This window comes from Macaca nemestrina, chromosome 12 (assembly GCF_043159975.1).
Source record: "Macaca nemestrina isolate mMacNem1 chromosome 12, mMacNem.hap1, whole genome shotgun sequence".
NCBI lineage: Eukaryota > Metazoa > Chordata > Mammalia > Primates > Cercopithecidae > Macaca > Macaca nemestrina.
The window spans coordinates 82,980,367-82,998,403 of NC_092136.1; the positions used below are offsets into that span (position 1 = coordinate 82,980,367).

Sequence of the window (18,037 nt, forward strand, 5' to 3'; positions counted from 1 at the left end):
AACCTCAGTTGTCAAGGGCATTGTAATTCTGAGGCAGATAGAAATAAGAATTCATCCATCCCCACATTCCAAATAAGATTGAGGCACTGAAAACTATCAATCTGCCTTCATTGTAATGTATTAAAAAGAGTATCCAATTTGGAACCAAACTGATCTGGGTTTTCATCCTGCTTCCTGCTACTTACTAGATCTGAAATCTTGGGCAAGCTGTTTCTGTGACCTCAGTTTTTTCATTTATATAATGGTGGAGATGATTGATACAGGGCTGGTGGATACAGAGCTTACTGTAAGGATAAGCTATTGTAGACAGAAAGCATCTAGCACAGCATCTGGCCCATGTTATGGATTCAGTGAATGAAAATAGTACTGTCTTCACTAACACCAAGAAAGAGTCTGTTGACACATAGGCTGTCATCCTGCAGGCTGGTCCACATTAGCCAACAAGGCTCTCCAGTCCCAAATAGGCAGCAGTGGTGTGGAAGGATACTTAAAAGCATGTTTTTTACTAGAGAGGTTATGTAGTTGCAAGAAATTAAATGTCTGCATATTTTGTAAGCTTCACGGTGTCTGATGCCTTTGGGTGAGGGGAGTGGGAATGGCTGGCAGAGTGGGTAGACCAGAATCGTCACACCTCACTTTTTTTTTTTTTAAATGAAAGTCAAGATTAGACTTACTGAAATAATCTGGGGGTGGACAGGTAGAGTTGGGTGGCTTTTGCATGCTGGGAGGTAGTAGTTAAAACTGCAGGAATGAATGAGGTCATGGTTGGTTTGGAATTAAATGAGGGAAAACCAAACCACACTTGACTTCAGAAAACTCACAGTACTAGTCTCTAGCTTGGTGCTTGGGATACAGCAGATGCTCAATGAATATTTGTTGAGTTAAAAAGCATAAGGTTGAAGAGTACATCATCCTTCCTTAAAATGTCTGTGTGTCTAACTTATGATCCAGATTCATTTTACCTTTGAAAAGCTAACTGACGTCTATGTGCTTCATAAAGATTCCAAATCTCTCATTCTGGAAAGGTCCTCTTCTGAAAGCTCATCAAGCCAGCACTAACATTTATTTAGCATTTAACTGAGTCCTGGAAGACACTATGAGTTTTTTCATTCTACTTATATATCTTAAGACTCAACTAGAGTTTGAGGACAGAGGCCACGTTTTTTTGCACGGCTGAACATTTCTTAGTATCTAGCAGAGTGTTTGGCTATAGCAAGTGCTCAATAAATAGCAATCTGGCACTTGATTAACCAACCAATATTAAAGTATTGTTAGGGAAGAAAATCAATAGAATGCCTTGAAACCTTAGATGTGTGGAAAAATGAAGTGTGTGCCTGTGAGAGATGACTGGTACTCATCTTGAAAAAAAGAAGACTTAAGAAGCCTTAGAAAGAGGGGCCAAGCTACTGTAAAATAGAACTGGGCTGTGAGGGAGAATCTTGCATGGAAGAGGCTGGTAGAGTTAGTTCTAGGAGAGAAGAAATGGGCTGTCTTTTATTCTTCAACTATGCATGGGTTGCCTCTTATGTCAAGTAGTGTGCTAGGCAATGGAGATATAACAGTGAATAAGGCACATCATCTGGTCATAAGGGCTTTACATTATGCTCTAAGAGTTAAACCAGCAAACAGTCAACTATAACATAGTGTCACAGAATACAGCAATATAGAGTACACATGGGGGTTATACTTTCTAAATATTAGATTATCTCTTATGTACTTTCTCTTTCTGCAGGGATGACCTCAGGGATTCCACAGATATTGTGATTCAGGGGTTAAGCAAGCTCAAAGGAAGAGAGATCACAGAGAATTTCAAGACTATAGAGCTTACCATTTTCTTTTATCTTTTTAAATGTTGATTTAACTACAATAATAAATATTCAAACCATTCCATATGTCCTAGAGAAAAGAAAGGCAGATCAGACATGCCCCTTGTCAACCACTAGGCAACTTGTCTAAGGAAAAATGAATAATTTTTACGACCACTGTGGAGATTCTTGAGTTTTTTTTTTTTTTTTTTTTTTTAGAGAATGGGGAATGCATTACGATAGGAGCATGAGATTGGAGTTCTCTGTCAGCTGTAACAGGAGTCAAAAAGACAAAGAAGTGACATATACAAGGGTGCATGGGAATTGGAAGATAAATAAAGGACTATCACATTCCATGGGGATTTTCCTCAGGCCCCCTCCAACTTGACCCACTATCTCCCCCATGATTTTTTTTTTACAAACATGAATGTCAAGTTCTCTGCTTCCTGTCTTCACTAGCATTATTTTCAAGATTAGCCCCTTTCATTTGCTAGATAGATCTCATTATTCAATAGTTTTTTATACAGAACTGAAACATTTTAATTCTCCCACCATGAGATCTACTTCTGCCCTCTGCAGTTATAAAATAAATTTATAATCTCTTATCTCCTTGAAGGCTCTCTTGTATTTGAAAGTTATTGTATTTGTTGTTCTTATCCCTTGAAACTAGGCAGCCATGGTTTCTTTAACTCAGAGGTCCCCAACCCCTGGTCCGTGGACTGGTAGGGGTCCACGGCCTGTTAGGAACTGGGCCGCACAGCAGGAGGTGAGTGGTGGGTGAGTGAGCATTGCCGCCTGAGCTCCACCTCCTGTCAGATCCATGGTTGCATTAGATTCTCACAGGAGTGCAAAGCCTGTTGTGAACTACACAAGTGAGGGATCTAGGTTGCCTTTTCTTGTGAGAATCTAATGTCCGATGACTGATGATCTGAGATGGAATAGTTTAATCCCAAAACCATTCCCCTTACCCACCCCATCCGTGGAAAAATTGTCTTCCACGAAACCAGTTCCTGGTGCCAAAAAGGTTAGGGACCACTGCTTTAACTCATTTGATCCAGTAAGATTTCTAGACTTCTGTTCCCTACTTGGTTACCTCTTGAAACAGCTTAATTATAACTATCTAATAAAGTGACCCTTCTACCAAGCACAAGACTCTACCATGAGCTGAAAAGAACTGATACCCAAGAGAGGTCCCATGGCTTGCCCAAAGTCACATTGCTGGTAAGTGAAGGGGGCAAAATTCAAATCCTGGGCTTTGGCCTTCTGCGCTAGTTCTCATCCAACCTCTAAATACAGAGAAAGAATGAAGTCCTTTTCATTCCCTCTCCAACAGATCTTAAACAACACCATACTCTCATTCCAGCCCTATTTGCCAACAGTCTGTGATCTTCCTCCAAACCCAGGCATACACTGGAACTGGCCTGGGCAAACTGCGATGTATAGTCAACACTTTATCTTTACTTAGGCGTGTTTGCCTTTGAATAATTAAAGTTGCATGTATTCATAGACAGAAGCCAAGACAATGAAATATATAAAAATATGAATAAAGGAGATTTATTTTAAGGAATAATTTCTTGAAATATGCTTTTGTCTTCTGTCTACAATGAAGTTTAGATAACCTTTTCTTAGTGTATCCAACAAGTTTTCAAGTGCATTTTTCATTCATTTGCCCTTTGAAATGGACTTATTACCATTTAATGATGGTAAGCAAACTCTGTCCTACCTACGCTTATTATAGCTGTCTAAGGAAATGACATGCAGATTGACATGCATTCCTGGAGGGTTGTGAATATGCAGCTGGCATGATGTTAATAGATTTTCTCATTCACTTGTAAACAATTCTGTTTTTATTTCTCTCGATCCCAAGGTTTGGATTGAACTTTTATTTTCTAGTCTTAAAGGAGGAATTTTATGTGAGCTTCACAAATACTCATTACCTGAATATAAAGGTCTCAGCATGGTAGTTGGTCCAAAAATGCAGCCAGCTTGTTCAAACTCCTTTTCAATTCAGAAAGCCATGCTAAGGAAATTAGTGATGTTCTCTCCAGAGGTGGCTAACTTCCTTCTAGTTGGTCTAGGTCTTGCTACTAATCATGTAAAGAAATTAAAGGAAGAGGGAAATGATGGCTCCTGGCTGCCAGTCACTTTACAATTTTCTGGGGAAATGAAGAAAAAAAAAAAAAGGCAGAAACAAAAACAAAGAAACCAACCAAACAAAATGATGGTGCTCAAGCTGATGTTCACGGAAGCAATGGCTATGTCTGGCATCACAGACGTGGTGGATATTGAAGCAGGGTCAGATTTATGTAGAAACGAGGTAGAATGGAGGGCTTTCAGACTGATACATAAAAATATCCAGTTGTCAATTTGCCAAGAAAATCTATTTTCATTTCTTCCTCTCCAAGCTCATCTAACACTCTTCTCTAGACAGACAACACATTTTATAGCTTAAGAAAAAAGCTATCAGTAACATCTTGCTGTTTCATAGCTCCATACTTTTGTATAGGCTGCTCATTCTACCTGGGATAGCCTTGGTTCTTTAAAACACTGCAGAGATATTAGAAGTTTTCCCTAGCCCTACTAAGTAGAGGTAAACACTCCTTTCTCTGGGTTACCTCTGTACTTTTTTAACACTAATATAATTGTACTCATATGCTATAATTGTAATTTAAATTACAATAAAATAGAAGAAAAACTATATATACACACACATATGTGTGCATATGTATATATACACACACGTATATGTATGTATGTGTGTGTGTATATATATGTTTTTACGCTAGACTGTGAGCTTCTAAAGCTCAGGAACAGTTATTAGCTCAGCACCAAATTACTAGTCCCTGGTAAAACTTAGAAGGCAATACATGTTTGCTGAGTTTAATGAAATCTCCAGGGAGCAAAAGTTTCTTCTTTATTTTATGGCCAAAGAATCTCCTGGCCCATCAAAATCCTCTAGTGAAATATTTTCCCAATCCTGAGCTTGCATTAACTGATCTGTTTATTCACTGAACCCTACTACTGTGTGCCAGGCAGAGTGTTATGTTAGGTCTTAGGAATATAGTAGTAGGCAAAACAGACCTGGTCCCTCTCCTCACGAAACCCCTGTCCCTACTCACACTCTTCCAAGTTACTCATTTCTATTAATTTACTGCAAAATAATATTCTCACCTCTAGCAATAACTTTTCAATTCAGAAGGCCATATATAAAAGCAAATTGATACTGAGTATGTTTCTGCTGAAAGGTCTATAAAGAAACTTTCTAGGCTGCAAGGTATACTCTTCATAAATACATATATAGATGTATGTATTTCTATGTACATGTACATTTCTATGCCAATGTATACATATATTATAGATATGCAATACATAATTAAGGCTCACACAAGAATACAACCCACTTATAAACAGAAGGATCCCTTGACCCTTCAAACTTAGGTCCACTTAATTAAAAACGAAGCGTAATTTGTACCCTTAATTTAATGGCCTATGATTTTCAAGTTTAACTATTTTCATGTTGATTGCTATATTTTGGCCCCATTTTGAAGGCACCACAAGGGTGTTTATGCCCTGAAATAAAGAGAAACAGACAACCTTTCCAACCTTGAAAACAAAGGAAAAAATTTAAGACAAACAAACATGAAAAGCCATCATGTATTTCTCTGCACCCAGAATAGTGCTAAACATAAAGTAGGCACTAAATGAATACTTTCTAGATAATTCAGTAAATGAAAGAGCAAACACTTGCAGTTATGCAGTTCCTCATTAGGGCAAGCCAAAGGAAGAGCTATCGATTTAAGGGGAAAGATAGTTCAAAACTAAATCTTGACCCAAATGGTGAAAAGATGATTACCTGAAAATAATTTTAATCTTTTTTTTTTTTTTTTTTTTTTGGAGACGGAGTCTCGCTCTGTCGCCCAGGCTGGAGTGCAGTGGCCGGATCTCAGCTCACTGCAGGCTCCGCCTCCTGGGTTAATAATTTTAATCTTATAGCTACGCTTTAAATTCTTTGGTCTCTTAGCTCTCAGGGCAGTGATGTATACCGTGTGAGGTGCAATATCACATCTACCTAACTCAACCAGCTTATCCAGCCGAGGACAGGCATCATAAATATTCCAGTGAGTTCTGTGAGGATTAGGGGTAAACAGATGTCTAGTTCACCTCTGCATTTCTCAAGAGTCTTGCCAAACTCTATAGAATCTTCTCCAGTTAATGTGCTTTTGTCATTTCTGGGCTTCTTCTACATGTTACAAATAAAGTGGATACTTGTGGTAGTAGGTGACAAGGTTCATAGGAGAAGGTGAAAGCAGGAAAAAAGGTCAACAAACATTTACCGAGCACCCACAGTTTTTAGGCCAAGGCTAGGTTCTGGACATACAGAAATAAAAACACCCATCACTGGTGACTCTATATATTGAGTCTCAATACTTCTTGGTCACCATGATAGGTTTTGGTATACGTTGTTCTTATTTGCAATTTAATAGCAGGAATTTTATCTCTACCACAGAAGAAAACAAACACCTTTGGGCTCATTCACAAGCACATATTCATGAAATTTTAAGATGTAAGAAAATTCATTGTATTGTCATAGATGAAGACATTTCTTTAAAAAAAAAAAACAGCAATTCCATCTGGTCTGCTAAACAGGTTCTCTTGGTAACATCATGCATGTTTTAATACATTTATCTAATTGCATTGCTCCTGGATGGGTAACTAAGAACTCTGAAGGACAGATATATTCCCAAATTATTTCTCAAGCAAATTTTTGGGTGTGTACATGTTAACAGTAGAAAGGAATCTAAATAAATTAATATTTCCAATTATAGTATACTACCATGAAGTGATTTGATTAAAATATTTTCCTTAAAAATAAAAAGGAGGCAAACTTTTGTTTCTATGAAGAAACATTCTAGGCTGCTGTGTCTGATGGAACGTGTACTCCATCTTCATGAATACATATATAGATGTATGTATTTCTGTGTATATGTACATTTCTTTGTAAATGTTACATTTAAAAAGTAGATTCAAATAACCCTAATTTAATTTTAAAAAATTTTAAACACAAGGAAAATGTTTTCCTTTATATCGTCCTTATCACTATGACAACTAAATGGGTTTGGTGCAATTCTGTCTTATCCTAATTAAGAACATGGCCCTGCAACACGGTATTCTGTTAATATTAAATGAAAATGTGTGAATTATCTAGTTTTAATTAGACTGCTGCATTTATGGCTTTCTGTTGTGAGCAAATGCTGTTTAGTATATAAAACATAAATTGAGATTTGTTTCTTAAGAATTAGATGAATGTAGGGGAAATCAAGGGGAACCCACACTGCTTGAATCACACATCCTTATGTAGAGTCTGTATCCATTCACTTATCTTTTCATCCTTCTATCCAATACTATTGAGCCGCTCCTATTAGCAGTCAATGGAAGGACAAAGAAAAATCTGTCCTTACTAATGAGCTCCCTCTGGTGATAAGATCCACCAAAACAGATAATTATAATATAATATAGTAAGATAAACGTAGTTACAGAAATAAGCCGGGAGTATTTGAGATATAGCAAGAAAGTCCCAACTGGTGGGGAGGAAGGGAAGAGAAACATCTTTCAGGAGGACAATTAATCAATAAATAAACAAATAATGCTTATTTATTTTTTGTTTCGTCAATATCCCTACTCACTTTCCCACTCCTGTATTATTTTGAGGCAAATAATTTCACCCATGCATATGTCAGTGTGTAGCTCTAAAAGATAAGGGTGCTTGTTTTTAATATAAGCACAATACAATGATCACATCTCAAATATTACCAATAACTTGTCACCACATATGTAATTGGTGTCCAAATCTCCAACTGTCTCATCGTCATGATTTGTTTTACCATTTGTTTTGTTTGAATTGAAATACACAAATGTTCATTGCTTACAATTTGTTACTTTTAAGTGTTTCCCCTATATCTCTTTTTTCTTTGCCAATTATTTATTGAAGAAGCCTGAGTTTTAAAGAATGAGTGGAGGGTTAGACAAATAAAGGGGAGGGGAGTAAGGAAGGAAATTTAGAGAAATGGGACACCAGGAGAAAAAATGTTGTAGAAACATTGAGACTTTCCTTGATTTTTCTTCCTTCCCTTTCTTCCCCTTCTTTCTTTCTTTTTCTTTTTGATGGAATTTCACTCTTGTTGCCCAGGCTACTGCAATGGCACCATCTTGGCTCACCGCAACCTCCGAATCCCGGGTTCAAGTCATTCTCCTGCCTCAGCCTCCCAAGTGGCTGGGATTACAGGCACCACACCTGGCTAATTTTGTATTTTTAGTAGATACAGAGTTTCTCCATGTTGGTCAGGCTGGTCTCAAACTCCCGACCTCAGGTGATCTGCCCGCCTTGGCCTCCCAAAGTGCTGGGATTACAGGTGTGAGCCACCGTGCCCAGCCTCCTCGATTTTCTTAAACATGCAAACTCTGTGAGCATACTTACTTATTTTGGGAACATTGCTCAGTGTACTAACAATACTCTTCTCTATAAATCTAGTAAATTCCTGTATCATCTTCTAGCTTAGCTTCAGAAATTCTTCCCCACTTTTCTCTCATGTTGTCTCCATCCTCCTTTGAAGAATGTATCAGCTGGCATTTATCAACCAGTATTTTTGGTGTGTTTGCGTTGAGGCATCATGTGAGATGCTAGGCATATAGGGATGAATGAAATCAAATCCCTGCCTTCAAGAAACTCTCAGGCCGGGTGTGGTGGCTCACACCTGTAATCCCAGCACCTTGTGAGGCCGAGGCGGGTGCACACAAGGTTAGGAGTGCGAGACCAGCTTGACCAAGATGGTGAAACCCGTCTCTACTAAAAATACAAAAAAAATTAGTCAGGTGTGGTGGCACACACCTGTAATCCCAGTTACTTGGGAGGCTGAGGCAGGAGAATCGCTTGAACCCAGGAGGTGGAGGTTGCAGTGAGCTGCACACCACTGCACTCCAGCCTGGGCGACAGAGCAAGACTCCGTCAAACAAAACAAAACAAAACAAAACAAAACAAAACAAATCTCTCTGTGAGGTATTTTAGTAATAAATGAGGCAATGCCTATGATGCCTACGTTTTGGCCTAAAAACATATATTTTTCCAAATAATTTTTAGTCATGACAAACATATGCTCATTGTTGTGCAAGGCATAACTGGAGAGTTTTCAAAAAAAGGGATATTTGCCATGGAATCATTAATAGGCTTCCTCTTTCAGTTTCCATTTAAAGATGGAAAGCAACACTTTGTCAATAGGCTAATCATTTTGACGGTGTGTTTTATTGCTTTTTCTAATGTCCTATGTTATGAAAAGGTCATGAGAAGACTAATGTTGGAAGATCAGATTATCACATTATAATGATTTTAGCTAGTACCCTATGGCTCACATTTTACTCTTTATGCTGCTAGTGGGGCAACTGAAGGAAGCAAGACAATAACGCATTATCATGTAATATTTTAAAATGATGTTGTTGATGATGGAAGACCCACTAGCACTTTTTTATTCAATTAAGGGGCTGCCAGTATTGCCTTGGGTTTGTTATTGGCCTATACAAGTAGAAAGATACATCTTCATATTCAAGCACCTAATACAGTGTCTTGCACATTGTGGGAAATGGTGGGTATCACATGTGCTGTCCTGCTACTTTCCAACTAGGTGACCAAGCATCATTTTCTCCTCTATTTTTATAGTGCTACTGTGAGAAGTAAATGAGATAACATGTATTCAGTGCTTTGCACACAGCAGCAGTAAACAGAGAATTTTGTTATTATTTGTTAAGTAAATGAATTTTTAAAATTGTACATTCTGCCATTGTCTTTTACTCCTTTACCTCTGCCCTATCCAAATCCCTGACCTGTCTTTCCAGACAACCTCAAATATCTCCTTTACCCACTTTTTAAAAACGCATAAAGGGCCGTCTTAAACATCCTAATACTTAGTTACACATTGTTCCTGTGTCTAAATGTTATTCTCCCTAATTGTAGCCATAAGTTCTTTAAAAATAAGATGAGTGTTACATAGAAGTGATGTCAAAATATTTATAGCTAGCTGTGCCAGGTATTAATGCTTTAGTTGCTCAAGCATGGAGATGTGTGAGAGTCCTAGGGAAGGGATTCAGGGGTTCCAGTTTGAAGCAGCTTGGAGAGGAGCACTCAAAGAGCCCAGGGTAGAAGCTATTTACTAACAAGAAAATATTTCAATATTTTAAGAAGCAGAAGCACTGCCTGCAGCCAGAATATTAGCGCTGGCATTTTTGATACTTCTTTGGCATCCTCTATTTGTCAGGAACTCAACACACTTACTGATAAGGTAAGAAATTCATCCAAGGAACAGTTTCTCTATTTGTACAAGGAAGCTACAAAACAAGACAAAGAAGATTTTATCTGGTTTGTGCTATGGGGAAGTGAAGTTATGCCATGGTAATAATGGTACCTTTTAATGCTTATGTGACATATGTGCTTTTAAATAAACATTATCTGTCACCCTTCCACTATTTTTAGTTGCTTCTTTCTCTGCACTGGAGAACTGTCTAATCTGAAGAGGAAGAAGCCAGTGCCCTGGAAGCATTTCCTACCTGGTCACTGCACCCTTCTCTGACTCAAGCATGTTTTCTGAGTTAAAACAGAAGTCTTGGGCTCTTCACTGACACAGCTGGGTTGGGAGCACTTACCCATGCCTGGATACAGATTTTCTGAACAGATTTTATACACCAGAAGCAAGGGGCAAGAGGAAATATACTTTGATTCTGTTTATTGCTATTATTTTCTGTTCTTTGGAATGAAGCTAGGTAGACAAATGAATATTTTAGGAGCATACCCACCAGGTAGGTGGACTGACAGCACTGAGACAAGCTTCATGAGTGAAATAAGAATGTTTAATCATTGCATTTGGATGACAGAAAATTGTGAACTGTATGAGCATGCTTGTGATAGAAAGTAAATAATGGTTTTGTCACTTCCTCTTCTATGCTGTAAAAGTGGAAAAACAATCCAAAGTGTAGTTAATTAAATTTGGAGTCAGGAATTTTAGTGGAAAACTATTACCAAGCCCATTAAGTACAATCTTAATGAAGGAAGTATTCTACTTCCTCAGTGGAAAGAAATGATGATTACTGCCAAAGGCTGAAGAACTTATGAATTATATAAACTTTGAATTATCTAGAAATCAGAGTGAAGTCTAATTTTTCTTTGAAGCATTGAAATTTTGTTGAGAAATTTTTACTCTATGTCTCATTTCCAAAGTGACATAGCAAACACACGTACCAAAATATATTCTTATTTGTCTTATCATATTTTTTAGCATTACAAACATCATGATATCAAAATCCAAATACACTTGAGTTATTGTATAAGTCATTAATCTTCTCTGAGCAGGTTTAATTAGAAGTAAAAAGGAGAAGAAGAAGATGATGATTTTGTTCAAAATACTATAATTCTTGAGCCTGGTAACATACATTTTAAAGTTCACATTGATTGACTCCAGATCTGTATCCACATTGTAAAGAATCAGAACATTTGACTGTGGTTTAGCTTAGAACTCAATGGTCATTATTTAACAACAAATTTTGGTGAGACTGATACTCTAGGTTTTCTGTTCGTTATTCTACTGGGCACAGGGCTTCTGGCTGTCTGGTGATTTCTGCAGTAGTGCCAATGTAAAGATAGGCAGTGAGTTGAACAATTACTTCATTAGCTACCTCAAAGCCTTTCCTTCTTTCTTCTCCCCTGGCAAACTCCTACTCTTCCTGGAAACCAGTTTAGGGACATGCACCATCAAATGCTTCGCCTTCATTCCATTATGTTATGTACTAACTCTAGTAGATATTTGTACATTATGTATTGTACATTTCACAAGTTATAGATGGCTGCTGGATTCTTTTCCAGCATCCTACCCCACCACCATCCCATCCTAACAGCCAACAGCTGCCAAATTTCAGTTAAGGACTCATAATGTCCTGGGGAGACTGTCTTTATCCTATTTAAGCTTTAGAATGGGGCTGGAGATTTGGTCTCATGTTCAGGGGTGGAGAGAAGCCAGTCTCTTCAAAGTGAATTCTAGCAATCATTGTCAGGATCTCTTTCTAGCCGGATGTGACTATGAAAACAAGTTGTCTAGGAGCCACTGGCAACTGTCCTGAGGCCATGAGGGCAATTAGTCTTGGTATGAAGCTAACACAAAGACAGGCAGTGTGGCAGGACCAAAAGGGATTTCTTGACAACATTGTGAGCTAAGCTACAGGACCAGACCTCTTGAAGCTGACTTTACTGATGTACTTTTAAGTTACCATCACCAATGTGAGTATATATTCCCTTTGTTGAGCAAGTCAGTTTGAGTAATCAGTTTAACCCTGTATTTTCAGATTGGGTGAGCACTTAATGTAGGCATACTATGTGTTAAGTATTTACTGTGCCAGATATTTCATATGGATGAGAGCATAGCTTATACCAGGAAATAAAGTTATCTCATTTACATCTTCCCAACCGCCTTGTGAGACAGGAATTGCTATACCTGCTTTATAGTGAAGGAAAGCAAGGTTGCAAGGTTTAGTAGTGGGGAACACTTCCAACAATGCATTCTGCCTTTCCTCCTAGAAAACTACTTTGTTTTGCAAGCTTGACACTACTTACAATGGAAAGCAGCCTTATCTGTTACTGTCATGGCTGAGAAGGAATCACACTTGCAACTGTGGGCTCATTTATCCATGTCTCTTGGATTATAAATTCCTTGAGTTCAGGGATTAAAGTATTTCATCTTTGTTATCTCATCACCCAGCAGAACACTTGGCACATGGTCCGTGCTTAATAAATAACTAATAATAGACAAATGAACTAGAAAACAACCTAACAAAGCAAGATAATCTGGATTATTCTGACCAGAACACATGGCTTTCCCAAGTATTTTGCATTTTAGTTTTTTATATTTGGCTTGACTCTTTCAGAGTTAGATGTTCACAATATACTAACAGCTATTTTCTCCTCTAATTTCCTAAAAGTGTGTTTTCCCTTTTCTTATGATTATGTGAATGATTCATGTTTATTAAAAGTTCAAATGATAAATAAAACATAAAGAAGAAACTAAAAATAAAATGGAGATACTACCACCAAAGGCATGCTTTGTCTTGCTTTTGTTTGTTTGTTATCTCTTTGCACCATCTCTACTACCAACTCTTCTAGGCAAAATAAATATGGCACCCATTAGTCTTCACAGAGTCATCAATTTAACCACTGTATTTTCAGATTGGGTGAACACTTAATGTAGGCATACTATGCATTAAGTATTTACTGTGCCAGATACTTTAATATGGATGAGAGCATAGCTAATACTGGGAAATAAAGTTATCTCATTTACATCTTCCCAACTGTCCTGTGAGACAGGAATTGCTATACTTGCTTTATAGCTAAGGAATGCAAACTTGCAAGGTTTAATAGTAGGGAATACTTCCAACAATGCATTCTGTCTTCCCACCTAGAAAACTACTTTGTGAAAATAATACTAAAAGAAACACAAATAAAAGGAAAAAAATCATTCATGTTAATTGCATAATAGCTTTCATTTCATTAAAAAACAAAAACAAAATCCCCCAAACCTCAAAGTTCTTAATAATCACAAAGATTTGTTGCTTAGAACTCCTGGCTGTTAATTTTCCTTAGGAGTGTCTTTGTCTCCAACATGACATAAGATGAAAAGGAACTATTGGGAGAATGATGCACTAAACAGAAGGGGCTATAGTAATGGCATAAGGCCACACAAAGTCATTGATAGCCATCTCTGCTTTGATTTGACTCTTCCTACAGGGGGAACCTCCCCTGTGCGACAGGGTTCCACTTGGATCATTCAGGCAGCCTTCTATTAGTCCTCTGCCCTAAGTGTTACAATTGCGATTTAAAACTAGAGATAAGGAAAGGACACCTGAAATTAGCTAGGGTCTCTCCAAGCAACTGTTTCCAAGTGCCCTAAAAGACACATGGCAGACAGTTTTAATCCAGCCAGTCCTAAAATTGTTTTCCAAAGTAAGGCTATGCCTCTGAACTAGAAAAGCCAATGTCTTTCCTTGCAGCTGAGATCGTCACAGTTTTGACCATTTCCTTCTTCAAATGATTTCTTTTGGGTTAATCGAGGAAAAAAGTCAAAAGCAAAAACATACAAAATCCCCAGAAAACCAACCCACTGGAATTTTAGTTTACTACTCTGAAGTATAAGTAAATGTTCTGCAACTCAAGGTAGGCTGACTCATATTTTTGGGATCCAGAACAAGAACATAAGCAGAGACTCCCAGTCCTGGGCTAGCCCTTCTTCTTTTCCATAGTTTCTTCCTGAACCACAAAAGACCTTTCATGCAGATGTGTGGACATCTCAGCTCATCAGTGCAAGCAATGATTAACAGCATCCATCCCTTGCCCTATTTCCTACCCTCATGCAAACAGAAGACTCTTGGTTTCCCCTCAGACTTGGGGGCAGGGGGTGGGGAGGCACATCATACACCTCTTGAAAGTGAGCTTAGGAATGTTTGGGGAAAAAATTATTGAGTCCTATTTACCCTGAATATGATCCAGAAGGGGGAGAGAGCAAAATCTAAGAGAGCCCATCCTCTTGGCCTACAGCCTTCTCTAAAGCCAGAGATACAGGGAAACTTGCTCAGTTCAAAGGGTGGTACTGATTTAGGGTAACTTTCAGAGCTTGCCTTGAATTTGGTAGATTTACGACCTTTTTATGTTTCATTTTTTATACCAAATTTTATGCTTCGATAAGAATAGGAAAGATGGCTCAGGAGAATGTGATCTTAACTGGCATAGACCAAAAGTGGGAGCAAGGAAATCCCCAACTTCATTTTTAAAATATTCCCTAAACTCTGAGAGGGATTAAACATATGAGGAGAGGAATCAAAGCAGATATGGGGCCAAGATCCCAAAATGGAAGTGTGAAGAGCTGGGCAAACTCTATTGCATGCTTCCAACATGTTGGTCACCATGTGGATCCTGAAATCAGACAGGCGTGGGTTTAAATCCTAGCACTGCTATATGCCAATTTACATTAGTAGTATATTTAAACAAAATTTTCTTTATCAGTTCCTCATTTGATAATGGAAAGCAAAATAGGATCTACCTGGTAGGGTAGTGATGAAGGTTAAATGAGAAAATGCATGTAAAATCATTAGCATAGTGCCTGGGACATCATAAACTATATTTACTAGTATTGTCAGGTATTTTAATACAACATCAGGGCTGGAATTATGGCCTAGTTGTTATTTGGCAAATAATGTACAAATCTATGATGTGTTATTTGGCATCAGTTTATTTCCATGTTCTCTATTGGAAATAAAATGTATTCTTTAAATAATTATGTAAGGACTTTGGATACTATTCTAGGAATTAGTTAAAAGTGAACAGAAAGGTAATAACTCTGTCTTTACTAGGATTCCAAAATAAAAACAAAAACACAAAATGATCTAGTTATAAGAAGTATATCTTGTTAATTTGAAAAATTGTATAATCTTCCTGTTTACCATGCAAATTTCTTTCAAAATCAACATCTATCAAAATGAGTTAATATATTTGACAAAATACAATTTACAACAATGACTACCTTTCATTGGACATTGCTTTGTGCTAAACAGTATACTATTGGCTTTACCTATATCATCAATTTGGTTAATTCTCCTAATTTTCCCCTCCTCCATTTTACAGAGAAAGAGCGTGAGGTGCAGACAATAATACTTGGTTGGGGACACAAAACCCTTCCCCTTTCCATTTACACCTTGCTGAGCCAGGTCTTTGAACAGCACTTTTAAACCTGTCCTTTTTGCCACCTTCCCTACACTCTCAAAGGAAATTATATGTATCACGTAGGCAAAATTAACATTTGCCTCTTTAGCTTTTAATCCTGGTTTGAGAGACATGGTTTTGTGTGTATATGCCCTGTAAGAGGGTTCTTGTCACAGTTTATATTTGTCTTGCTGTAAATTTAATTGGGGATAACTCATATTAAATTTTCTTTTGTTGCTATAAATAGAGTTTATCATGGGTTGGTGGAGAAAATGGAAAAACCACTGCCAAATGAGAAGAAGTTCAGTTTTTGAGACTGGTACATAGGTTTATTTTTCCATAAAACCACACTGAATCAAAACCCAGATACTGCTGTAAAATAAACCATGGAGTCTGGCATGTAATTTTTAAAAATTTAATGTACAGTACAGCTCAAAGGTACTTTACAACAAATACAACTACATTATTCTTGGCATTAAGATATATTAACACTTTTAGGACCCTTCAGCTGTGTGACCTAAGCTTTACAAAATGTCACGGCTGGCTGGAGCATCAAACACAGATGTTCATTTGTATCTGTGATGATTTGCTGAATTTCCTATCTTAATCATTATTGCTCTATCCATAAGCTTTGAGCCAAACATAAGACATTTTACAGACCCCTTGTGGGGCAGCCGCTTGTGGATTAGAAACCAAGTCTCAGGTTACACACCCCTAAGTGCCAACCATAATACATCACTCCTCTGCTCTTTAAGCAGAACTTATTCAGAGAAATGGAAAATATGGAAAAGCTATTTATGGACAAAAGAAGCATGTACAAAAAAAGTGTTCCTGAAAAAATATATATTCCATATTCTAAATCTGCCAAGTTTTTGGTATATTCAGAAAGTATACTAAGAAAGGAGAAATAACTTCATTGGAAGTGTGCTGGTGCCGATAACCAAAATATTTATGCAAAAAATAAAGCAAAGAGTAAGCTAAGTCTTTGGTGAAAAAAATGCATACTTTTTTTTCAAAGAGATGCTAAAATGAGTTGCTTTCTTTGAGGTTAAAGAGGACATTTGTTAAATCTACAGATTCTACATGTAAAGAGAAATTACAATAGTGTGCAGGTAAACACTTTGGACAAACAGTTATGGGTTTAGAAGACAGTAGCTACTTGCCAGTGAAATAAAGCGAATGTCAACAAGCCAGACACACTTGAAACATTTGAAAAAAATGTCCTTGTTACTCCTCTCCATATATAATATGCCATATGACACCACAGTTAAATCTGCTATTGCAAAAAAAGTACGTCAAGCTGTTGGTTTCCATGAGATTTGGACAGAGGCAAAACAACACAGCAGAGAGTCTAAGAAGGTACAGCGTTCACTTCTCTTTCCTTCTGAAGAGGAAATGACTTCCTATAGTTAGCTGACCAGGAGTTAGTACACATCCTGCCTGAAGCTAGGACCTGGAGCAAGGACCCGCAGCACACCCAGATGAGACAGAAATGCAGCTTCAGGTAAATGTTAATAGTGACAATGAAACTAGAGAAAATAGCCAGCCACAAGTCATGCAAATACAGCAGTCATGCCTTCTGCATTTGTCCGTCCTGCGGGTACATCGTACAGCTCTTTCCATAACGATCTAGTCTTTTCTTTCACTCCCTCTCCCACATCATCAACAGGCATGCCAAATGCAAATCCCATTGGATTCTGATCCCATCCCGGCAAAACGCAGGACTACCACCATACTGAGTTTCACAATAATCGCCACAATGCCAATTATTCACAGCCCCTCAGTTCTGTTCACACAAAAGATTGCAATTTGAATCTTGCCTTGCACAGGTTCAGCCCGGTTGGAGCTGGTTACCAGGCAAACGGTCTGTTTTAAGATTTGCCGATTGCTGAGGAGAGTGAATTAGGGGGGTGGGGATGGACAAACCACCCTGTACATACCTCCTTTTGGCAGCTAAGAAAAACAATTTCGTGACAAAGAGACTTGTTCTTTTCAAAGCTCACCCAACAAATGAAACTGATAGAATGAAACCTGAGAAACTTTAGCAACCAAAGAAAGCAGCCTTCCAAGGATCAAGGTGAATAATTGATTCATCGGGTTTTCTTTCATCTTTTAAGCTATTTTGCTCGTTAAAAGGAAATTGTGGAATTTGTCAGGAGCCCAAGCACTGACACACACTTCTGACAGCAAGTGCATATTCCAAACTACGGGTAGGTTTGCCAAGCTTATTCAACAACAACGATTAGCTGCAAAGCCAGGGAACTTACCGAGCACAAAATTATTGGAACAAAGCAGGGAGGAGGCAGGAGGCACCAAAGGCAGCTTCTCCGTCTCCTTGGTGCCAGGTTCTCCTGTCTGCTGTCCGGTTCACACTTGCCTTTATAACTAAGACTCCGACAGAACTCACTAGCGGAACCTGATGAATTATAAAACAGCCCCTCCTAGATTCTCA

The 18,037-nt window shown here is 37.9% G+C and overlaps 1 protein-coding gene across 45 annotated transcripts in view; it reads right to left on the bottom strand.

Moving 5' to 3' along the window:
- Positions 1-18,037, bottom strand: part of LOC105468849 (discs large MAGUK scaffold protein 2) — a 2,241,192-nt gene that overhangs the window by 206,781 nt on the left and 2,016,374 nt on the right. For 4 of the 45 annotated variants that reach the window (XM_071075925.1, XM_011719283.3, XM_071075924.1 and 1 more), the window contains exon 1: positions 17,853-17,984. The exons of 39 other annotated variants lie outside the window; for them this stretch is intronic. The gene's annotated coding sequence lies outside the window, so the exon portion shown is untranslated. Of the gene's footprint in view, positions 1-17,525; positions 17,546-17,852; positions 17,985-18,037 lie in introns of those variants that run through there. 2 more of the 45 variants (XM_024788733.2, XM_024788734.2) reach the window with 2 other exon arrangements.